Raw genomic sequence first — 25,639 nt, forward strand, 5'->3', positions numbered from 1 at the left:
TTTAAGAACAGGGTCTTACAAAGGAGACTTCCAGCTGAGGGAGACTTTAGGCTTAAGATCACTTCTAGAATTCTAAGACACTGCCCTTCTCCTTCTCATCACCAGAGAAAGAGATGCCCTCCTCATGTTTAGAAAGGGTTTATCTGGTCCCAGTGTCATCCTCTATTTCTAGCCTCTGGTGACAGGAAGATTGTCGTTCCTTGTCTTGGTGGTTGTCTTCAGCTTTTTCTACTGATAACCCTACCAACTCTCAGAGCTTCTGTTTTCTCTGCACAAAGTATGACAATCAATAGGTTGGAGGCTAGCACTTACCAGTCTTTCCTGATGATTCAGCCCCTATCTCACGTCTTAATACTAAGTCTCTGGACTCACTTAGGGGAATCCCCAAGAGGCATAGCAGCTCTTAATTCACAGCTATCTTCTGTACCTGGTTTTGGCCCAGTGGGCTATTTTGACCTCCATTTTGTCCCACAGGAAGGAAAGACTTGAGAAGGCAATTCCATCTCTCCATTCTCACCACCTCTACTCTGCCAGCATGTGGGCTGGCTGCAGTATTGCCTCTCCCCAGAATTCAAATCGCCAAACCCATCTAGGACTTCTATTCCTCCTCTTTCTCCCAGCTTCCCCTCTGAAGAGGCCAGAGGATGTACTAGAACTTTACACTGATCTAAATGTTCTTTCTGATCTTACCAATGTTCTTCAGACTCCACCCCAGTTTGGAATCTGCTCTCTGAATAGTGGAAAGCTATTTTTTTGTTGTTAACCATTACTCTCTTCTCTGTGATTTAAGAAATGGAACTCAGTGCCCTTATTCAGCCAGACTTTATACTTGACATGCAAAGAAAGGTCCTTAACATTCCAAAGCATTTTTCCTTCTCAAGTGCTTGCCTCTTGGAATTCAGAATTGCTTTTAAGATACTGACTGCCATATACTTATCAAAAAACACATACATAATGACACTCAAAAAAATCCCTCCTGATTCTTCATTCCGCTTGTGTTCTTTTCCTCCCTTTTCTAGATAATAAAGCTTAAAGTCCTTTTTTAAAAAGACTATACATATATATATATTTACATTCATTCAAAATATCCAAAGCACAATATGTTAAGGGTCCATTTTGTAGTCTATATAATATTAAGGTTTACATACACACAGGCATATGAACAAATGTTACTTTGCTAGAATATAGGTTTAATAACTTACTGAGACATGTTGGTTTTGACACCCAAAAACTTATGGCAATAATTATGATTTTAGACTTTCATTAAGAACTTTTGCACAATGATAGAAAATGTGTAGAATATAAAGAAGATAGTGAAACAAATGTATCTTTCTTACACAATGACACTGTGAATAATATGGTATTATAAATTTTACCAAAATAGTCTGTTCAGCCTTGTCTGAAATGATGAAATTAGCAGAAAAATTCCCACATCTTATTTATATTGTGCTTTATAAATAAATTCTTCTCTTTTTCTTCTATGTATCTTAAAAATAAAATGGTACAGTAATGCTTTTCTTTAAAATAATTCAACAATAAATAATAATTGGCATAACTTCACAAATATATTTTGTCACTAGAGTAGAAACAAAAATTCATTTTTCCTTTACTTAAGCATTCAGCAACAACTACACTCAAAACAAGAAACTGACTTACTGATTATAACTTGATAGTTTATTTAGACTAACATGAAATGTATTCAAAGTCATTATGGTAATATGACCTTAAAATATAACATTGGACTTCTACAGAAATGTAGGTTTAAATTCCAGCTGTTGGGAGTTCCCGTCGTGGCGCAGTGGTTAACGAATCCGACTAGGAACCATGAGGTTGCGGGTTCGGTCCCTGTCCTTGCTCAGTGGGTTAACGATCCGGCGTTGCCGTGAGCTGTGGTGTAGGTTGCAGACGCGGCTCGGATCCCGCGTTGCTGTGGCTCTGGCGTAGGCTGGCAGCTACAGCTCCGATTAGACCCCTACCTAGCCTGGGAACCTCCATATGCCGCAGAAGCGGCCCAAAGAAATAGCAAAAGACAAAAAAATAAATAAATAAATAAATAAATAAATTCCAGCTGTTTGACTCTGAACCTAGATTTCTTTACCCTGATTTCTTTCTTTAACTTGTCCCTCCCCTGGTAAAAAAAAATAATAAAAAAAACTGTAAGTATTAAATTTGACTCTTAGAAGATAAAATCATTTTTTTTAAATCCTTAAAAACAGAAAAGAAAGAAAATAAAACTAAATGTGTATCCTTTTGGTGGCATAATCACATGGAAAGAAAATATTCCAAGTGACATTTCACTGCCTATTGAGATATAATTTAAGAATAAAAAATTGTTAAAAGAAAACAAGATCTTAAGCTCCTTGCATTAATCATATTGTTGGCATATTGTTGGCAGTAGGGTTGCTAGTTGGCAAGCTGGTGTTGTTATATTGGGACAGCTATATGTGGACTGTGGAATAAACCAATTGAGTAATTATGTGATATCTAGTTATATTCCTGGAGTGGTTATAAAACCAGAATTCTTTATTCTTATTGTGGGGGGGCAAAAGAGGTGCAGATAGAAGATGTTAGTTGAAAATAAAATAAAATTTTAAAATTAAAAAAATTAAAAAACACAAATAACAGCAGGAAAAAACTGTAGTCCTGAATTAGATATATAAATAAAACTCATTCATAGGCATATACAGTCATATTAATAACTAGTCATATTCATGAATATATATTTTGTGTGTGAATGTATTTTCTCACTTCATCAACTAAAAAAAAAAAAATTGAAAACAATAATGACCCCAGTCACAATGAGCACCCTTAGCACCCAGATTGTGGTCTCTAAGTACATTTCCTGCTAAAAAGAAAGAGATCTTTAGAAAAAAATGACTAATTCCACATTTGCAGTACGAAAAGTATAAAATAAATCTGAATGATTTTGCCATACCAGAGAGTAGGGATTCCAACAACTACTAAGGTCATGTCAGTAGGACTTAGGAGTCAGCCTAACAAGGTATAAACTGCCCAGAAAGTAGGATATGTCTAGTTTCAGAAATGGTAATAATTACTGTGGATGGAGAAACCAAGTATAGTTCAGTTCATGACTTCAAAGGATGTTAAAAAAAAATCCTAATTGATCACCTTTGGGGAATGATGGAGTATCCATTCACTATCTTGAACATAAGTATATTTATCCTGTATATCCTATGTGAACTATATCACTGGGCAAAACCAAGTAAGAGATGCAGAGAATAAATCTGTGTAAAGTATCCCAAGTAAAAAAAATAAAGAAAGAAAATATAGCTTGATATTTTTGGAATGTCACCATTTTCTAAACTTCCACTTGAACTTAGGCACTAAGTATTAATGGTTACTAACATCACCAAAAGAGAAATAGCCAGACATTGAGTGCCTCCTGATGGAAGAATTCACCGTCTTGCTAAGGAAATCCAACCTGAATCTGATCAAACCTCTAGAGATACTTACTTCACAACACAGGGCAACATGTTAAACAATTCCACAAGGATACAATGTGCACCATCCAGACTACAGGAAAGTCTACAGAGGCATGTCAACCAGTCACAAAATATGATTTATTTAAATCTTAATTTAAATAAATGGAAAAAGAAAAATAGATAAGCTATTATGATGGCTATGAATAATTAAATAATGGGTTAGGTCAAAGACCTCCAAAGTTTCTATTTTCCTGTGTTACAAAAATATATGCCCACCCAAGGAAAACATAATTTTAGTCAGAATTGTAATTAGCATGGTCAGTATAAACCACATCCCCATAAAAATATAGGTTTTTTTTTTATCTTAAGTTGCCTGTGGAAGCATTTTATTAGTTATGATAATTTATGTTTTTAATCTTTTCAGTTAATACACCCAGAGGCAATGAAATTGGAGCAGCTAAGAAGGCAGAAATGAAAACAATATTATGCATAAATCCAAAAGCATTAAAAAGCAACTCTCTGCTTTGGTTTCTGAAATCAAGTAGGTCAAACTGTTTAAAGCAAATGATAAAAACTTTTATTTTCCTTTTTTTGATCACTAAGTTTTGCTATAACATTATAAAAATCATGATTTTAGTGGATAAATCTATTGCTTATCAAAATGGGAAACCTGAACCTCAGATTAGCAACTCCCATTTAAAACCAATTTACTGCAGAGTGTCAATTAGACACTCCTTAAAAGTAATGTAATTTTCTTACCTGTCTAGGAAATTATCTTCCTGAATATGGTACTCTTCCAAATCTTACAGCTTCAAACTTGAAAGCAGTTTCAATTTTCCAATAACTTATTTAATTAAAAATAAATACTCCTCACAATGAGTGACTTACTCTGTTTTTCTTTGTTGGTAATGAGAAATGCCATTAGGTGTCTCCCCTTGCTCAGATGCCTCATCTCACCAGACAATGCTGGCACTAGAGTTTCTGGATTTCCGATTCCGAGCCTCTGGATATTTCAGGCAAAGGTAATTGTTGTTGATTCTGAGGTATCAAGCCAATTTTCCCTTCTTTACTTTAAAGCTGTCTTTGTAACTGGAAGGAAAAAAAAATAGCCATTATTTTCCTACCAGAACTCTCCTTTGATGCAAGAAATTAAGTGTATACATCAAAAAGATATTAAGCTCCTTTTTATTTTATTCCATAAGGAAATAACAGTCCATAGCCATACTCATGCACTGTTTTCACCTGATTTGAAATCATCTTTAATTTTGTTTGAACCACTCAAATACTTTCATGCTGAGAGCATGGCAAATTATAATCTTTATTGGTAAATTATATAATTTAAACATTTCTCCTAATGTCAGACTAGCTAACTTGCGAAATCTATTGCAATAATACCTCATTTGAATAAGCCTTTTTTTTTCACATTTTGAAGGATCCATTTAAACCTAAAATAATTTTATTTTTCTAGGACTCATAGACAATGATACTGTGGTCCCCTTTTAGATAGAGAATTGGATAATTCTTCAGTGTGACCATTTTCTCCCTTACACAATGTATAAAGAGCTAAAATTTCTCTTAATGAAACATAACCCATCTTTTAAACTCATTATTACCTATTTACTAAACTTCACCATTTTGGTGAATTTTTAATTATTTTCAAAGTTATTAATGAAAAAGAATAAAGAGACATAACAGAGATTAGTAATCAAATATTTAAAAACCACATAATTCTAAGAGTCATGATTCATTAATATTATGATAATGTCTGTTACATAGTACACAGTACAAGTTCAAACAATCTATACTTTTTTTTTTTTCTATTTTTGGTCACCCCAAGGAATAGGGAGTTCACAGGCCAGGGATCAGATCTGAGCCACAGTTGTGACCTACACTGAAGCTTCGGCAACACCAGATCCTTTAACCCACTGTGCCAAGCCAGAGATTGAACCTGTGTCCTGGAGCTGCAGAGAGTTGCTGATCCCATTGTGCCAGTGGGAACCCCCAAACGATATATTCTGAAGGAATATGTGACTAAATATTGTGGCAGTTATTGCAGTGTATAATACAATGGGTTTTCTATATAGTACATTTATCCAACCGCATTGTGAACTCCAGGAGGGCAAGAAACGTGTTGCATTGCTAAAACAACATCTGGAATGTAGCAGATAATAAATAAATATTGAAGAAACAAAAGAAATGAGCAAGTATCACAAGAAAAAAATATTCATTCATGTTTAGACACAATCTTATAGTAAGGACTACCTTTGACTTTATAATTCGCTTTTACATGATGAAGTGCAATGATTATTTTGTACAAACCATTCAATTTTTTATCAAAAATACACTGTAACTATTACATTACCTTTGGACATTTTTAAATGTTTTCCTAATTTTTCTTACCATTAGAGAGATGAGGAATGCATTCTATGTATAATTTTACATAGAATAGTCTGTGGATGTCCAGGTGGATTTAGTTGTGTATTTATTTCAGGTTTCAGAAGTGCCACCCAATTGTGCAGATTCCCGAAGACTTTTGGTATTGAAGATACCCACAGAGAGATCAATGCAGAAAAGCCCATGGAGGTTAGCTTCTGTCACAGGTCTGGGAGTAGACAATTAATGCAGATGCATACTAATTAATAAGCATTGAGCCGAATGAATGATATGATGAAATGGAGAGTTAGCGATAAGGCAAGCAAGGAGCAGGGAGTTTGAGAATGGAGTTGTCCACGTGCTCAAGAAGCAAAGACAGGAGTTAGATTACAGGAATGTAAATATAAAAGATATGGAAAGAGCTACTTGAGTATGTGACAGGTTAAGACAAGATGGAGGTGATGACATTAGAGAAGCAGACAGTTCACGGATTCCAATATTCAACAAATGCTAACGAATGTCAAGCAATGGGGACATAAGATAAACAGTGGTCCAAGTCATCCACTGGCTTATGGTCTAGCAACCAAATTTAAGTCATCACCATAGTCTGCTACAGGTTCTATGATATATTTCTGCACAGAGCAAATGATAGAGCAGAAAGTAGAGAACACGAACTGTTTCTAAAATGGGGGGAGATTGATAGGAAAGACTTCCCACTTAAAACCCAGTGGAAAAAAACAGTGAGCAACTAAGGTACAACATAGTAAGTGATGCGAAAAAAGTTCCAGGATGCATGCTATGATTACTAAATCAGCTTGTGAAATTAAGTTATAAAGCAGGAAGTTTAGATGTAACTATTAAAGGCTACAGACATTTTGTATCCTAAAATTTTCACCTTTTCAAAATTACCCAACAATGTGTGCCATAGATGCCATTATATCCTTAAACATGAAGTTTTAACACAACTAAATATCATCCCATCCCTGAGCCCTAATCTGAAATACAGAAATACAGGGATTGTCTGAGTATATGGATTGAATGACTGACACAGATGAAGTATAATGCTTTGGCTTCTAGGGTTTTTGGTATCATAGAAAGATATTTGGTCTTTGTCCCTGGTGCTTGGTACAGAGTTCCCAAAACCCTTGGAATTTTCTGAGTAATAAGGGTGATAAAAGTATCTTTTTTTTCTAATGAGTTTACCCTTGACAAGCCCCTAGGCAGCTTTTGGCTAATTACAAAGAAACCAAGTCTTGATCTCAAAGGAGCATGAAACTTTCAACCTCCAATCTCTAGGGAGGTGAGAGGGACTGGAGATTGAATTACTCACCAATGGGCAATAATTTAATCAATTGTGCCTATGCAATGGAACCTTCATTAAAAATCCTAAATAATGGGGTTAATAGAGCTTCAGAGTTGGCAAACACCTCTCTGTACAGGAAGAATGGCACACCCCAAATCCATAGAGACAGAATTCTGGTTCTCAGGACTCTTCCAGACCTTGTCCTGTACATCTGCTCATCTGACTATTCATTTGTATCCTCTAACAAACCAGGAAAAGTAAGTAAAGTTCCTTCCTAAGTACTGTGAGCAATTTCAGCAAATTATTGAAACTGAGGAAGGGGTCGTGGGAATCTCCAGCTCTTATCTGGTCACTCAGAAGGATGGGTGGCCCAGGACTTCTAATTGGTGTCTGAAGTGGGCACCATCTTCAGGACTGAGCCTTTTAACTTCGGGACCTGATGCTAATTCCAGGAAGTTAGTATCAGAACCAAATTGAATTGTAGGACCCCCAGCTGGCATCTGGAGAATCAGGGAATTGATTGCTGATGTTGGAAAATTTGGAATGTCAAAATGTCTACCCAAATCAAAATGTCAGGCACCAGAAAGCCTCTCAGTGGGCATGAGCAGAGTCCTGAAGGATGACTCAGATTTTGGCCACTTGAGGAGGTCAGGGGAGGTGGAAGAAAGCCATAACAGGCAGAAGGAGAGGTCATTATACAGGAATATGGAGCATGTGACTTGACCTGCTCTGTGTGGCAGACCTATGGTAAGCCAGGGCAGGGACACAGAAAAGATGAAATTGGAAAAACAAACAGGGCTGGAGTGGTTAGGGCTGTGTGTTATGTTCTCAAATAAGTATGATTATCATCTTGAATACTCCTAGAGGATTGTAAGGAAGGAAGTGGAATGCCTATATTTTTGTTTTACAAATACGAATGAAAGATCAAAAATCCCTCCCATCTCTTGGTCAGAGATATATTTATCATTCACATTTATTATGGATCACTAGCTACAACTGTCATCACAGGTTTCCAAGGATTTTGCAGTGGAGCCCCTTCAAATGGAAACACTAAGCAGCAATTTGAAATCCCTGAAAGATTTTTCACTCATCTCTAGAAAAACCTTAGCCTTGCCAGTACCAGATATTTGCTTGAGTCTCTCTCCTGCAGCAGATGCTAGGCTCTTTCCATATGGAACTTGGTTCCCAAGAAAAAGGAAGTAGAATTTTTTTTTTTTTTTTTTTTTTGGCTATGGCTCAAAGAAAACAAATCCATAGCAGAGCCTCTCTTGGTTCAGGGATTTTGATCATCCACTTGAATACGTGTAGCTTTTGCAGTTGAAACTAAAAAATATATACATACTCAATACTGACAAACCTACCAGATATCAGAGATAGAAGGATAGCTGAGATCCTGGATTCCCAAACCCTTAAATCTCCCATCAGCTTCTGTAATACCATGCTGCCAGCTCAGAGAACATACTCACACTGCAGGTAGTCCTCAAGGGGTGGTACAACAATCCTGGGAGGCCCTGAAACCCATTCAGGGAGTCCTCGAGGTCAAAACTATTTTCATAATAACACTAACTTGTTGCTTGCCTTTCGGCATGTCGATATCGGCACTGGTGATACAGGAACAATGGTTGGTAAAACTACTGTTGCCTTAGAGCTAGTCAAGGCAGTGGCAGCGAACTGTGTCAGCAGTCACTGTGCTCTTCATTTGCAATGAAAAAATGAATACGAGGTTCACTTAATACTGTCGATTATGAAAGTAAAAAATATTAAGATATGGTTATACTCAATGCATGAGTACACGGCTTTTTTCTTCTTTTTATAGCCACACCTATGGCATATGGAAGTTCCCAGACTAGGGGTCAAATTGGAGCTGTAGCTCCCAGCCTATGCCACAGCCACAGCCACAGCCACAGCCATATGGGATCCTTAACCCACTGAACAAGGCCAGGAACCTGCATCCTCACAGAGACAACACCAGGTTCCTCTTGCTGAGCCACAATAGGATCCCCTATAATATTCTATATGACTAAATGAGAAGCACACATGGAGAGCTTTTGCTACATCCCAGAATATGGTGGTAGTTGCAAGGAGATGCCGTTTGAGTGTCTGGAGCTCAGCTGACTTTGGAGACAGAGCAAACTGAGCTGTTGTATGTCAGAGAAGCCCACTGAAGCAACAAGCCCCAAGTGAAAGAGTTAATCACTAACCAAGATGGTATAAGCAAGAAGCTTAAACAGGAAGAAATGCCAACTCTCTCTGTTCTGTTTTCCCCTGTGGAAGGGCACACCCCACCCACATCAGGAGGATGAGCACAGACCTGTGGGTCGTCTCACTGTTGAGGGAGCCCCGAACAAAGGGCTCTGGCTGTCTTATGGACTCTGGGGTCAAGAAGGAGGGCTCGGGGTCGGGCTTGGAGTGGAAAAGTCCTGGTAACCAACCAGAGAAGGGAAAAGGCTCTTGAAGAGTTTCCCCTCCTCCCTTGTGAGCACAGGCACCTGAGGAAGACCTTAGCAACGAGGCCTCAGATAAAGGATCTAGGAAGGAAGGTGCCCAGGCTAGGAAAGTAAATATTATGCAAAGGGCATGACAGACCAGGGGACCTGAGTCCTTGTTGCAACTACATTCAGAGTCTACAGGTGACCGGCTGTGTACCAAGTGCGGTGTGGGGCAGAGCAATCTCCCCTGCAAAGCTTATCAGGCAAAGCCTTTATAAAGGCCTATGGTCAGGCCTGAAAAATCACACACAGGTTTTTCATCAGGAGCCTGACTCATTACAGATGTCACAGGGAAAACAGATTGAGTTGCAAGCTGAACTAGCTCCTTTTTTTAAAATGGAGCACCATTTTTACTGGACAGAACAATGGACAAACTGTGGTTATTGAAACACAGGTATTTGGCAGACATTTGCTTGAAAATGAACAAAGTGAGCCTGTGGTATCGAGGAAAATGACTGAGAGTATTCGTTGCTAAAGACGGAATGCAAGCTGCCAAGTAAAAATTAGAAATCTGGAAAATGTGTATCAAGGTGAACATGGCCACTGCACAATGACTGCACACTTCGGGGACTGAGTTCAGTGGTGATGTTAATGGGTGCAGTTGTTAGGGCCTGAATTGTGTCCCTTCAAAAAGGTATATTGAAGTCCTAACCCCCAGGACCTCAGAATGTGGCCTTATTTGGAAATAGGACCTTTACAGAAAGCATCTAGTTTAAATGAGGTCATTAGGGTAGGATCTAATCTGAACTGACTGGTGTCCTTATAAAAAGGGGAAATTTGGACACAGAGACAGACACACACACAGAGAAGACAGTGTAAAGATATCCAGGGAGGAAGCCCTATGAAAATGCAGTATTGGAGTGATTCATCTGGAAGGCAAGGAAGGCCGAGGATTGCCAGCAACCATCAGAGGTAGAAAGGGGCAAGGAAGGCCTCCGCTACAGGTTTCGGGGTGGGGGGTGTGTCTCCACCGACATCCTGATTTCTGACTTCTAGTCTCAAAACCTGAGACATTAAATTCTGCTGTTTTAAGTCACCCAGTTTGTGATACTTTGTTCCAGCTCTTCTGAGAAACTAACATGGCATTTTTTTTTTTTTCATATTGTAAAATGAAACGTGTTAGCATTTGGAAGATCTGTATGTTAAGGTGAAGTCGTATTCTGAATATCACGTGTTAAGCTACAAAATATCATGGATAAAAGATCCATTCAAGGATTTAATGGGTTTTAACAGACTGCTGGTTTGACATCACAATGAAGCTTTAAAAGACCATCCCTTGTTAGCTCTTGCTATCATATCAAAAAAAGTGGTATTTTTTGTTTTTGTTTTAGTTTTTGGCTTTTTAGGGCTGAACCTGCAGCATATGAAAAGTTCCCAGGCTAAGGGTCAAATCAGAGCTTTAGCCGCTTGTCTATGCCACAGCCACAGCAATGCCAGATCTGAGCTGCATCTGTGACCTTCACCCTAGCTCAGGGCAATACTGGATCCCCAACCCACTGAGCAGGGCCAGCATCAAACCCACATCCTCATGGATACTAGTTGGGTTTGTTTCTGCTGAGCCACAACTGGAACTCCTCAAAAAAGAATTTTGACCATTATCTAAAAAAAGCTATTAAAATATTTTTCCATTTTCAAACCACATATCTATGTGATGCCACATTTTCTTCATATATTTAAAACAACAAATTGCAACAGATCAACTCTAAAAGCTGATAAAACATTGAGCCAAGCATTAATGATATTTACATCAGGTGTAAAAAATAACACCTCCCCTCTCACTATTTTATTTGGAAAAATAGGTAGTTTTTCAAATAAAAGTATGCTAATTATGTTAATATAATTAAGTTGGGTGGGTTTTTTTGGATGAATTTATACCTTTAAGCTTCCTCAGTTTTGATTTCTAATACAGCCAACGATATATTAAACACAAACAAAAGCTTTGGGGATCCTCAGTTATTTTTAAGAGTATAACAGGGTATCAAGATGAAAGAGCAAAGATGTGGAAACTGCTCTTCTAGCAACTGCTCATTGTTAACGACTCTCTGATGTTTGGTTACCTAAACCCTGTCTAATCTCCCACCCCATGAACTGAGTCAAGCCAGTTGTGAGACTACAGTGTCCCTTCCTTTCTCTTTTGTGGATCCGGTTGTGTTTTCAGATTCCGCATGTGCCATGTGAGAGATGTGACTCAGAGAGTGAGCCAAGCCTAAGTGGAAAAAGCATTTTGTGCTTGTCCCACACCCAGCACACAGTGGGGTCCCAGGGATTTTTTGTTTTTTTTTGTCTTTTTTGCCATTGCTTGGGCTGCTTCCTCGGCATATGGAGGTTCCCAGGCTAGGGGTTGAATCGGAGCTGTAGCCACTGGCCTACGCCAGAGCCACAGCAACGCGGGATCCAAGCCGCATCTGCAACCTACACCACAGCTAGTGGCAACGCTGGATCCTTAACCCACTGAGCGAGGCCAGGGATCAAACTCGCAACCTCATGGTTCTCAGTCGGATTCGTTAACCACTGAGCCACGACGGAAACTCCCCCAGGGATTTTTAGAGCATCTCCTGGCCATAGAGGGAGGGAAGGATCCTAGGAGTCTTTCCATTGTTACCACCACCAACAGTGGATCTGACACAGATTCCCAGGATCCACCCTAAGAGATCTGAATTAAACTCTGGAATCAGTATTTTCAACAAGTAGCTCAAGAGATTCTGCAGTGGGTGGTCCCTAAACCACATATGAAAAACAGTACCAATGGGTAAGGGGTGCTTCTAACTGTGACCAAATATGAGAGAAAGGTACTGGTGAGCTCCATGCTAAAGCCAAGGCGATTATGGAGAGTAAGGGATCCGTGGCATCCAGAAAGAATGCTTGCCTCATGATTTTACTCAAATTAAGAGAGACATGTGCCAGATACCAGCAGGACCTGACGATTGATCTGGTTAACTCTGAAAGGAGGAAAAGATGGATTTTTCAGGCTGGGACCAGAGCTGGGAGGGTGGGCCCTTGAAATAGACTCACCCAGAAAATAAAGGTCATGTAAAATGAACGTCAATTACCCAGTTGCAGAGGGCTCATTCATCTTCACTTTTTTTTGACCCATCATTTGCTCTGTTACACTTTCATAAAGTGCCCATGACAGTAATGTCTGAGTGCCCTTTAGACTCAAGAAATGCACACTTCGTTGAACTGTCCAGTGAAACACAGCCGCTGTTTCTCCTCACACAGAAGCAGAATGACAAGGCAACTGTGGGGGAGAACCTACGTGGGAAAATCACTAACACTCTATTGTATCCCCATATAATGTGTGTGACTGCTTTTTAGAAAAGGTTGGGAATATCAGTATTGCCTGGTATAAATAGCATCATTACCTTATCACAAATAAGCAAAGTAGCATTTTGCTTTATAAATCAGTCTTTTGTGTTAGGTTACTGTCCTCAACTTGGAGTCTAGCAGACCATCCTATTAGCTTCTAGGATTTACCTTCCATCCCTACCCTCTTCTCTATTCTGTATATCAGATTTATCTTTCTAAAGTGTATTTCAGGGCTCTTTATACTGTGCCATGCTATCATGCTGCTTTTTAAAAATTTTTTTAATTTATTTTTTTGGTTTGTTTTTGGCTCTACCTGCAGCATGTGGAAATTCCCAAGCCAGTGACCCAAGCCATGGCAGTGACAATGCCAGATCCTTAACCTGCTGAGCCACCAGGGAACTCCACTGCATTTCTTTATTGAGCACCTCCTATGTGTTGGGCATTTGATCAGATAGTTTTTAACTATCATCATCGCTTTACCTCACCACAGACCCATAATGTTCGCCTTATTCTCCCAATGTCACACTTGAAGCAAATGGAGCTCAAAGAGTTTAAGCCCATTTATCCAGGTAAAGAAGTAGTACCTGCTTGATCTAGGACTCTGGTCCAGTTCAAAGTCCTGGCCCATAAGCCCATATCCAGCCCTTCTTTCAGCCTGAGGATGCTTCATAAATTGATAATATCAATATCATGTTTCCAAATCAGAAGAGCTGAGATCGGTTCCCTTGGCTGGTAACCTGTGAAACTTACAGCTGCCCTTGTCCATTTCCTACAGCAACACAATGGGATTCTACCAGATATTAAACCATATAGCAGGACTAGTTAATCTGGCTTCACTAAAGTCCCGTCAGATCACTGAGTAGAGTTGAAACTCTTCAAGCAGTGCCAAAGATAGATTTGTGTCAAGCCATTGAATCACACAGCAGCACAATAAAAATAAGAATGACTAATACTTTTTGGTCTCTGTCACGTACTCTGCCAAATAGCAAAAAATAGAAATGTTCCCCAAACTGTCACTTTAGGAAGAGTTCAGAAATAGTTCCCCCACCGTATGTGTAAATATTATTTCAGAATCTGAGGACTGATGCTCATATAAAGATGAACCTGAAAATCTTACTGTTTTTAAGTCTTTAAGATTCTGTAATCTAATATGCTGTGCCTTTTGAGAACAAACCCAAGCATTAAGCTTGAGGAATTTAAGTTACTGGAACAAAAGGTGTTTTTCAATGTATTTTCTAGTGCTGAATTGGATTTTTTAAAATAAATTGAAAATGATAGTATTTGTTTATTGCTTTTTTTAAAATAAAAAAGAATGTCTATAGTAAAACAAATAACAACAAAACAGAATATGGATGTCCTTTGTAGGTGGACTCCTAGAATTATTCAAAATCATCCTGAAGTTGTCTTCTGTTAACATTCTTCAAGCCAAAGCACTCAAGAGTAATGAGTCTCTTTATATCTATTACCTAATCAATAAGAAATAAAACTTCCAAGCACTAACAAATTGCCATTTCAGCAAAAAGAGATTTATTTTGCTCGGATTGTATTTCCTCATTAGTAAAGTAAATGCAAGAAAGTCTGATTTATCTGGATTTTTTTTCCCCACTGAACAAAAAGTAATTTGGTGAACCTAGAGTTTTATTTTTCATTGTATTGTATTTTTTAATTAAAACTGGCCAGTGGAACCTCTCTAGTCCCAAATCACTGTATGTATTAAATTTCAAGGAATCCTAAAGCAACTAGAGAGAATTTCATTTTTAGCAAACTGCAAGGCATTAAAATCAATAAATGGGCTGATGATGCAATTAATATGCTAGAGGCCTTTAATGGAAAAAAGGAAGATTTAGTATTAACAACCATTGCTTCTCTCAGTTAAAGATACTTCTCAGCCCGTATTTTACTAAGTAAACTATGTAATCAGGACCACTGAAGGGTAGTTGGGTTTTCATTATCATTAATGTTAATTAGTCTGTTTACTTGGGGTGTGATTATCATTAATTTAGAGATTTGGATGCTGTTCCCTGCATAGCTTCTGTATATAAGTCATAGCCAAGAACACATCCATGGGCATGGCCATGCTCTCCAGGAAGGCTTTGATTCACAGAAGTTAATGCAGGATAAGTTCATTCAGAATCTTGTCAGACAGGGATGCCCACTCTCACCACTGCTCTTCAACATCGTTTTGGAAGTCTTAGCCACAGCAATTAGACAAACAAAAGAAATAAAAGGCATCCATATAGGAAGAGAAGAGATCAAACTGTCACTGTATGCAGATGACATGATACTATACCTAGAAAACCCTAAGGACTCAACCCCAAAACTCCTTGAACTGATTAATAAATTCAGCAAAGTGGCAGGATATAAGATTAACATTCAGAAGTCAGTTGCATTTCTGTATACCAGCAATGAAACATTAGAAAAGGAATACAAAAATACGATACCTTTTAAAATTGTACCTCACAAAATCAAATACCTCGGAATACACCTGACCAAAGAGGTAAAGGACCTATATGCCGAGAACTATAAAACTTTAATCAAAGAAATCAAAGAAGATGTAAAGAAATGGAAAGATATTCCATGTTCCTGGATTGGAAAAATCAATATTGTGAAAGTGGCCATCCTACCCAAAGCAATCTACAGATTCAATGCAATCCCTATCAAATTACCCATGACATTGTTCACAGAACTAGAACAAACAATCCAAACATTTATATGGAACCACAAAAGACCCAGAATCGCCAAAGCAATCCTGAGAAACAAAAACCAAGCAGGAGGCATAACTCTCCCAGACTTCAAGAAATACTACAAAGCCACAGTCATCAAAACAGTGTGGTACTGGTATCAAAACAGACAGACAGACCAATGGAACAGAATAGAGAATCCGGAAATAAACCCTGACACCTATGGTCAATTAATCTTTGACAAGGGAGGCAAGAACATAAAATGGGAAAAGGAAAGTCTATTCAGCAAGCATTGCTGGGAAACCTGGACAGCAACATGCAAAGCAATGAAACTAGAACACACCCTCACACCATGCACAAAAATAAACTCCAAATGGCTGAAAGACTTAAATATACGACAGGACACCATCAAACTCCTAGAAGAAAACATAGGCAAAACACTCTCTGACATCATCATCATGAATATTTTCTCAGGGCAGTCTCCCAAAGCAATAGAAACTAGAGCAAAAATAAACCCATGGGACCTCATCAAACTGAAAAGCTTTTGCACAGCAAAGGAAACCCAACAGAAAACAAAAAGACAACTTAACAGAATGGGAGAAAATAGTTTCAAATGACGCAACTGACAACGGCTTAATCTCTAGAATATATAAGCAACTTATACAACCCAACAGCAAAAAAACCAATCAATGGAAAAATGGGCAAAAGACCTGAATAGACATTTCTCCAAGGAAGATATACAGATGGCCAACAAACACATGAAAAAATGCTCAACATCACTGGTTATAAGAGAAATGCAAATCAAAACTACCATGAGATACCACCTCACACCAGTCAGAATGGCCATCATTTATAAATCCACAAATAACAAGTGCTGGAGGGGCTGCGGAGAAAAGGGAACCCTCCTGCACTGCTGGTGGGAATGTAAACTGGTACAGCCACTATGGAGAACAGTTTGGAGATACCTTAGAAATCTATACATAGAACTTCCATATGACCCCGCAATCCCACTCTTGGGCATCTATCCGGACAAAGCTCTACTTAAAAGAGACACATGCACCCGCATGTTCATTGCAGCACTATTCACAATAGCCAGGACATGGAAACAATCCAAATGTCCATCGACAGATGACTGGATTCAGAAGAGGTGGTATATATATACACAATGGAACACTACTCATCCATAAAAAAGGATGACATCATGCCATTTGCAGCAACATGGATGGAACTAGAGAATCTCATCCTGAGTGAAATGAGCCAGAAAGACAAAGACAAATACCATACGATATCACTTATAACTGGAATCTAATATCCAGCACAAATGAACATCTCCTCAGAAAAGAAAATCATGGACTTGGAGATGAGACTTGTGGTTGCCTGATGGGAGGGGGAGGGAGTGGGAGGGATCGGGAGCTTGGGCTTATCAGACACAACCTAGAATAGATTTACAAGGAGATCCTGCTGAATAGCATTGAGAACTATGTCTAGATACTCATGTTGCAACAGAAGAAAGGGTGGGGGAAAAAACTGTAACTGCAATGTATACATCTAAGGATAACCTGACTCCCTTGCTGTACAGTGGGAAAATAAAACAAAAAACAAAAAAACAACAACAACAACAAAAAAAAAAGAATCTTGTCAGAGATCATTCTCCTGTGTCACTTCCATCAACTCCTATATTGCTCTTCCATAAAGATGGCAAGCATAGAGGCATTTAACAATATTTTCATATTTACTTTGTATTCTAAAGATATTCAGCTGTTTTAATGATTACAAATCAAAATACAATAGGCTTAAAGTGACAGTGAGACACTGCAAAGCTGGTGCGGAGATGACGTCAACTTGAACCCTGGTATGGAGGAGTTTACAGTTTTGTGGAGGTGATGAGCTTTCTACCCAAATGCTTAGAGGTCATTATAATTCTGAGATGAAACTCTGTCCTTTAGAGTAGGGCCAGGCCTGGGTCTACAGCTTAGGTCAAAATTCATAGTCATAGGAATTTGCGCAAATCACTCTGCCTCTCAATGTCTCCAATTCCCATTATTATTATATGGAAATAACAACTACCATGAAACATTGTTTTGACAATTAAATGAGATGATGTGCATCAAAAATTCTAGTATAGTACCTATATATCCATCGACAGATGAATGGATTAAGAAGATATGGTATATGTGTACACAATGGAATACTGCTCAGCCATAAAAAGAACAAAATAATGCCATCTGCAGCAACATGGATGGAACTAGAGATTCACACTAAGTGAAGTAAATCAGAAAGAGAAAGACAAATAGCATATGATATCACTTATAACTGGAATCTAACAAATGGCATAAATGAACCTTTCCACAGAAAAGAACATGAACTTGGAAAACAGACTTGCGGTTGCCTAGGGGGAGGGGGATGGACTAGGATGGACTGGGAATTTGGGGTTAACAGATGCAAACTATTGCCTTTGGAATGGATAAACAATGAGATCCTGCTGTATAGCACTGGGAACTATATCTAGTTACTTGTGATGGAGCATAATAATGTGAGAAAAAGCATGTATACATGTATGTGTGACTGGTTGACAGAACGCTGTAAATCAGCTATGATGGAAAAAATAAAAATCATTTAAAAAATAAAATAAAATAAAAATCAGAAAACAAAGCAAAAGAAAAAAAAATTCTAGTGTAGTGCCTTAGAAATAACCAGTGTTGGAGAAGGAACCTATTCCCCTCCTTCATACCAGGTCCACCTCGCTCCAAAGTTCAAACAGTTTCACTGTAGAACACATGTTCAGGTCATCTCCTTTATCCTCAAAGGAATTCCCTGAACTTGGATGGGAACAAAAATACACTGCATTTTTACTAGTTACTTTCAGTCGGAGAACCTAAATTTAGCATTTCCTTTGTCAGTGACCATAGGGAACAAGCCACAGCAGTATTGGCTGAACCTATGCCTTTTTCACCAAGTACATTACACCTAATTTCTATCACATAATCCTGTTGCTAAGATCTTAAACTATCATTTATATTTATCATTATTTTGAAATTAAAGGAGTTATTGGACTCTGATCTTTTTATTTAATGTGTTCATCAAGAACCACATACAAAACTATGATACAAATTTTAAACATTTCTTGGTAACTGTTTTTTATATTATTGGTTCATTATATAATTCTATATACTTTATGTATTTAAAAAAGCATTATTCTCCTGAGCAGGTGGTCCAAGATGGTGATACAGGAAGATCTTGAACTCACTTACTCTCATGGACACACCAAATCTACAGCTACATATGGAACAATTCCCCCTGAAAAGGACCTGAAGACCAGCTGAACAACCACTTCACATCCAATGAGAAAAGGACCACATCAAGGTGGATAAGTTTCACCCCAAACTCTACCTCACCCCCGTGAGCACCCACCATCAGGAGGGGGCTCCCAAATCCAGAGCTTCTCCCTGGGGGGTAAGAGTTTGTATCCCATGTCAGCTACCCTAACTTTAAGTGAGCACCTGAGATACAGGTGCCCCAAATACCTGGCTCTGAAATCCAGTTAGGATTCCACAAGACCCAGGTGGCTGTACTGAAGAATGTTCTTGAAAGGCTTGAAGGCAGACTTCCTCACTGAAGGGCACAGCACAGAGGGAGCAGTTTGAAAAGTTGCCAGACGATATGGAAAGGAGATAGATTTGCTAATAAAACCAAGCAGGACCTGTGGGACTCTTGGGCATAAGCCTTTCTGTGTACCCCATTTCTTGTTTTTAGGGAATAAACTTCAGCCTCTGTGAGCTCCAAAGGTCAGGTTCAAACAGTTGCTAATCAGGGAAGGGGAGAGAGCAATGCAGAGACCAGGGATGAGCAGTCCAGAAAAAATAGGGCAGCCTTGGGCACGGTCCTGGTTCCTCTTCAAGGAATATACATAACAATTTCTGAGTTCTTCTGCACAACTAAAGCCCCACCCCCCAAAAGAAAATCAGAGAGGAGGGCCACCAGAACCAGTCCTGAGGTCACTAAACACCAACTCTGAAGAAGCATGAAAGCTTGCATCTACTCTGATCCTTATCTGTGGCCCTATGTTTCTACTCCCAAATATAAAACCACTTCCCATTCTCTCCCAAAGGAGGGTACTGTCTTTAGTGTCTACTGGAGGGACAGAAACACTGGTAGGTGCCATTTTTGTGTTCTCTCTCTTCCATGCTCCACAGTCTCTCCCAGAGGGGAAGTTTTACACAGGTCTGATACCCCATTTTTTTTATGTCTGGTGTCCCAATTTTTTGCTTCAGCAGCCCAGAGGACACTCCTAGAATGCTTGGCTCTAGAGCCCTAGGGAATTGTGTTCCTGGGTCCCAAAGGACTGTAACAATCAGAGAGAGAATTCTTGGTAGAGTACTATAGCCAAAACTCAGCCTCTGCACACTGATGCTGAATAGAAATGCAGAGACAGAATTTTGGGAGAAGGAGAAAAAAGGAGTTTTATTGTTTTGCCAGGCAAAGGGGGCCCCGGCAGACTAATGCCTTAAAGACTGTGTCACACTATGGAAGGGATTAGGAGGTGGTTTTATAGTTTGGGGACTGGAAAATAGGGCTGCAGATAAGGATCAGGGTAGAGGCAAGCTTGCACTTTCTTTCAAAGCTGTTTAGTGGCCCCCAGAACTGGTTCTGGTGGTCTTCCTTTTTTTCCTGGAAGAAAGAATGCTTCATCAGGTAGTTCTTCCATTTTGGGCTGGGGGTGGGGGATAGTTCTACAGAAAGGCTCAAAGATATTGTTATGCATATTTCTTGAGTTGAGGAACCAGGACCCTGCCCCAAGGTTGTACTATTGTCTCTTGACTTCCCCTCCCCAGTTTCTACATCCCCTCCCTTCCCTGATTAGCAACTGCCCTTTGGAACTCAGGGAAGGTCACAGAGGCTGAAGATTATGCCCTAAAAACAAGAAATGGAGGACACAGAAAAGCTTGTGTGCTCAGGAACCTCACAGGGCCCTGCTCTGTTACACTACCACCTCCAGGGCACTGCACAGAGAGCAAAATGAAACACACCCTGTCTTTCTGATAAGAAGGAGAGCTATTTGCCTGGTCAGGACATTTGCCTGAGGGCAGACCCCTGGTCTGGCACACTTCTAGAGGCCTGTGGAAGTGCTCTCAGGGAATGAAAGCCCACAGACACAATCTTTGTGCTCTCCTCCTGCCTCACTTCAGCTTGCCAGTATCTCCCAGAAAGGAGCTTAGACCTTGGTCTGGCACCTTGGTTTTTATAGTTGCTGCCAAGGGTCACCTCTACATCATCTGGTTCTGAAGGTTAGTGGGGTTTATGCTCCTAGGTCCCTCAAGACCACAGCCAAGGAAGAAAAAGTTCTTAAGTAGTTATACCCCCAGGGCACAGCAGGAGGCAACAGACACAGGAGCTCAGTCTCCCTGTGAAAGAAGCCTATTAGCTTCTCATCATAGCCTAGCCTGAGGGGTAGGCTTCTAAATGACCACACATCTAAGTGCTAACTGTAAATCTTTCCAGAAACCTTGGAAGGTGGGTGCTATCTTCACACACTCGGGCTCTCTTCTGGAAGGGAGCTCTCACATGTATCTGGTACCCCTTTCACATCTGGTGCTACAGTTTTGGGGTCTACTACAGAGAGGATGCTCTTTGATCTTCTGCTTCTGGAGGCTACAATGGGGCTTACGTTCTTGGGTCCCACAGAACTGTAACAATCAGAGAGGTAGGCTAATGCCCCCAAGGCACTGCACAGACAGAAGAAATGAAACACACTCCCAGTCTTTCTATAAAAGAGGCCTATATATTTGTCCTGAAGCTTCAGCCTGGGAAGAAGGCTTCAAGTTTGCTACATACCTAGAGGCTACAGAGATGCTCTCAGGGAATGTAGGTCAGGGGATGTCATTTTTGCACAATCTCTCTGCCTCTACAGCTCACCACTGCTTTTCAGAACAGCTTATACACTTATATGGAGCCTTGATTTTTGCACTAACCCACAGAATATGCCCCAGATCACCTAGTCTGGAGGCCAGCAGGATTTACAATTGCTGTTCCACAGGACTGTATATATTTACATACTTTAAAAGTTGCTGCCTGAGGGTCTGGTTTCCCATCACCCTGAAATGAGGAAATGAAGTGCTGCCTGAGATTCCTCCCCTTGAAACACTGACAGGTCTTGGCATACCCTCAACAACTGGAGCTATTAAAAATAAATCAGGCTGCTTGGACAATCATAAAGGTTGAGAGACAACCAAGAACTAGAGCAAGATGAACATGAGGTTCAACTCCTACCCGAGGCCACTCCTTCAAGATTGAGAAAGTAGCTGTCTTGCCTAATACTTAGCAATGAACACAGAGAATCAAGCAATATGAGGAAACAGAGGGATATTTTCCAAACAAACAAACAAGATAAAACTCAGGGGAAAAAAAGGAGATAAGTATTTACCTCAAAAAAGAGTTTAAAATAATGGTCAAAAAGTTGCCCACTGAATTGGGAGAAGAATGAACACAGTGAACATTTCAACAAGGAGATAGAAAATATAAGACCAAAAAAGAAGTCACAGAGATGAAGAATACAAAAACTGAATTGAGAATGCACTAGAAGGGTTTAACAACAGACTTGATGAAGCAGGGGAAAAGATCAGAGAGCTTAATAACAGGGCAGTGGAACAACTCATATATACAGAGCAGCAAAAAGAAAAATAAACTTAAGTGGAGACAGCTTCAGGACCTGTGGAAAACATCCAGCAGACTAACATTCACATGATAGGGGTCCCAGAAGGACAAGAGAGAGAGAGAAAAGGACAGACAACTTATTTGAAGAACTAATGGCTAAAAATTTCCCTAATCTGGGGAAGGAAACAGACATTCAGACCCAGGAAGCCCAAGAAGTTCCAAATAAAATAAGCCCAAAGAGATTCACACCAAGACCCATTACAATTAAAATGTCAGAAATTAAAGATAAAGAGCAACTCTTAAAAGCAGCAAGAGAAAAAACCTATTATGTACAAGGGAACCCTCATAAGGCTATCAGCAGATTTTTCAGTGAAACTTTGCAGACCAGAGGGAGTGGCACATATATTTAAACTGCTAAAAGGAAAAAACTTCCCACCAAGAATACTCTACCTGGCGAAGTTATCATTCAAAATTGATGGAGAGCTTTATAGCAAGCAAAAACTAAAAGAGTCATCATCACTAAACCACCCATATAAGAAATGTTAAAAGGTCTTCTTCAAGGTGAAAAGAAAGGTTGCTAATTGGTAATAAGCAAATAAGCTAACATATGAAAGCATAATCCTCACTGGTAAAGGTAAATATATAGTAAAGGTAATGGATTAATCACATGCAAAGCTGATATGAAAATTTAAAGAAAAAAGTAATGAAAATAGGAGTTCCCATTGTGGCTCAGTGAGTTAAGAACCCAACTTAGTATCCATGAGGATATGGGGTCAATCCCTGTCCTCACTCAGTGGGTTGAAGTTCTGGCATTACTGCAACCCACAGCATAGTTCTCAGATGCAACTCAGATCCATTGTGGCTGTGGCTGTGGCATAACCCTGCAACTGCAGCTCCAGTTCAACCCCTGGCCCCATTCACCATAGGTATGGCCATAAAAAGAAGGAAAAAAAAAAGGTAGTGAAAATAAGTGTAACTACAATTAATTAACTAAGGAATACACAAAAAAACATAAAATGTTACATAAAAACATAAAACATGGATTTCCCATATAGCTCTGTGGGTTAAGTATCTGATGTTGCTGTAGCTATAGTGTAAGATGCAGCTGTGACTTGGATTCAGTCCCTGGCTTGGGAATTTCCATATGCCACAGGTGCAGCCAAAAAAAAAAAAAAAAAGCAAAACATAAAGCATGGTTGAGAGAGTAAAAATATGGTTTTAGAATGTGTTTGAATTTCTTAGCAACATAAAATATATTGTTTTAATATAGGTTGTTATATGTAGGCCTTGTGGCAACCACAAGCAAAAAATCTACACTACATACATAAAAGATAATGAAAAAAGAATCTAATTATCACACTAAGAAAGTCATCCAACCACAAAGAAAAGAGCAAGAGAAGAAGAAACAGAAACTACAGAACAGCCAGAAAACAATGAACAAAGTGACAGTAGGTACGTACCTATCAATAATTACTTTAAATGAAAATGGACAAAATTCTCCAATCAAAAGACACAGAGTGGCTGAATGTAAAAAAGTCAAGACCCATCTATATGTTGTCTATAAGAGACTCAGTATGAAAGCAAAGGGATGGAAAAAAAATCTTTCATGCAAATGGAAACCAAAACAAAGTTGGATAGCTGTACTTATATCAAACAAAGTAGATTTTAAAAAAAGACTGTAGGAGTTCCCGTCGTGGCGCAGTGGTTAACAAATCCGACTAGGAACCATGAGGTTGCAGGTTCAGTCCCTGCCCTTGCTCAGTGGGTTGACGATCTGGTGTTGCCGTGAGCTGTGGTGCAGGTTGCAGACGCGGCTCGGATCACGCGTTGCTGTGGCTCTGGTGTAGGCTGGTGGCTACAGCTCCGATTAGACCCCTAGCCTGGGAACCTCCATATGCCGCGGGAGCAGCCCAAGAAATAGCAAAAAAAGACAAAATAAATAAATAAATAAATAAAAATTTAAAAAAGACTGTAATAAAAGAAAACGAAGGGAATTAATGATAAAAGGGGCCAATCCAACAAAAGGACATAACATTTATAATGGATAGATCATCCAGACAAAAAGTCAATAAGGAACTTCAACCTTATAAGACACATTATATCAGATTGATTTAATAGTAGAACACTCCATCCAAAAGCAGCATAATATACATTCTTCTCAAGTATACATCTAACATTCTCCGGGATTGATCATTTATCTGGCCACAAAACAAGTCTTAATAAATTTTAAAAGACTGAAATGATATCAAGCTTCTTCTCCAACCACAATGGTATGAAACTAGAAAACTGGAAAAATTACAAATATGTGGAGATTAAACAACACACTACTGAACGATAAATGGATCAACAAAGAAATCAAAGAAGAAATCAAAAAATACCTGAGACAAACAAAAATGGAAACACAACATACCAAAATTTATGAGATGCATCAAAGACAGTCTGAGGGAAGTTCATAGTGACTCAAGCCTACCTCAAGAAATAAGAAAAATCTCAATCTAATATTACTCCTTAAGGAACTAGATAAAGAAGAACAAACAAAACCCAAAGTTAATAGAAAGAAGGGAAAACAAAAATCAAAGTGGAAGTAAGTGAAAAAGAGACTCAAAAGACAACAGAAAAGATCTATGAAACTTAGAGTTGGTTCTCTGAAAAAATAAACAAAATTGATAAATATTCACCAAGAAAAAAAGAGAGTCTAATAAATAAAATCAGCTATGAAAGAGAAGACATTATAATTGATAACACAGAAATACAAAGTATTATAAGAGATTACTATGAATAATTATATGCTAACAAGTTGTATAACCTGTAAGAAATGGATAAATTCCTAAAAAAAATACAACCTTCCAAGACTAAACCATGAAGAAATAGAATAGAATAATTGCTGGTAAGAAGATTGAATCAGTAATTGAACCTCCCAGTAACTGGACTTCATTTGTTAAGACAAACATTTAAAAGAATTGATACCAATCTATCCCAAACTCTTTCAAAATATTGATAATGTGTCCCAACTCATTTTACAAGGCTAGGATTACCCTGATACCAAAACCAGACAAGAACACCACAAAAAAGAAAATTACATGCCAACATCCATAATGAATATAAATGCAACAATTCTCATAAAATATTAGCAAACTAAATTCAACAATATATTACAAAATTATCCACCATGATCCAGTGGTATTCATTCCAGGGTTAAACCAATCATTCAATGTCAGGAAATCAATAAATATGATAGGGAACATTCACAAAATGAAGCTCAAAAATTACATGATCATCTCAACAGATGCAGAAAAGAGCATTTAACAAAATTCAACTTACATTTAAGACACTCAACAAAGTAAATGAAACTAGGCTATATCATACACAAAAATAACTCAAAAAGGATTAAGG

At 38.8% G+C, this 25,639-nt stretch overlaps 1 protein-coding gene across 1 annotated transcript in view; it reads right to left on the minus strand.

Moving 5' to 3' along the window:
- The window catches only part of NOL4 (nucleolar protein 4), a 701,612-nt gene that overhangs the window by 611,244 nt on the left and 64,729 nt on the right, over positions 1 to 25,639 (minus strand). The window contains exon 4 of the mRNA XM_084964462.1: positions 4,332 to 4,532. The gene's annotated coding sequence lies outside the window, so the exon portion shown is untranslated. The remainder of the gene's footprint in view (positions 1 to 4,331; positions 4,533 to 25,639) is intronic.

The sequence above is a fragment of the Sus scrofa genome, chromosome 6, assembly GCF_054392235.1.
Source record: "Sus scrofa isolate SSC_HxYL_T2T_F1_AM1 chromosome 6, Sscrofa_HxYL_maternal_Yorkshire_Landrace_v2.0, whole genome shotgun sequence".
NCBI lineage: Eukaryota > Metazoa > Chordata > Mammalia > Artiodactyla > Suidae > Sus > Sus scrofa.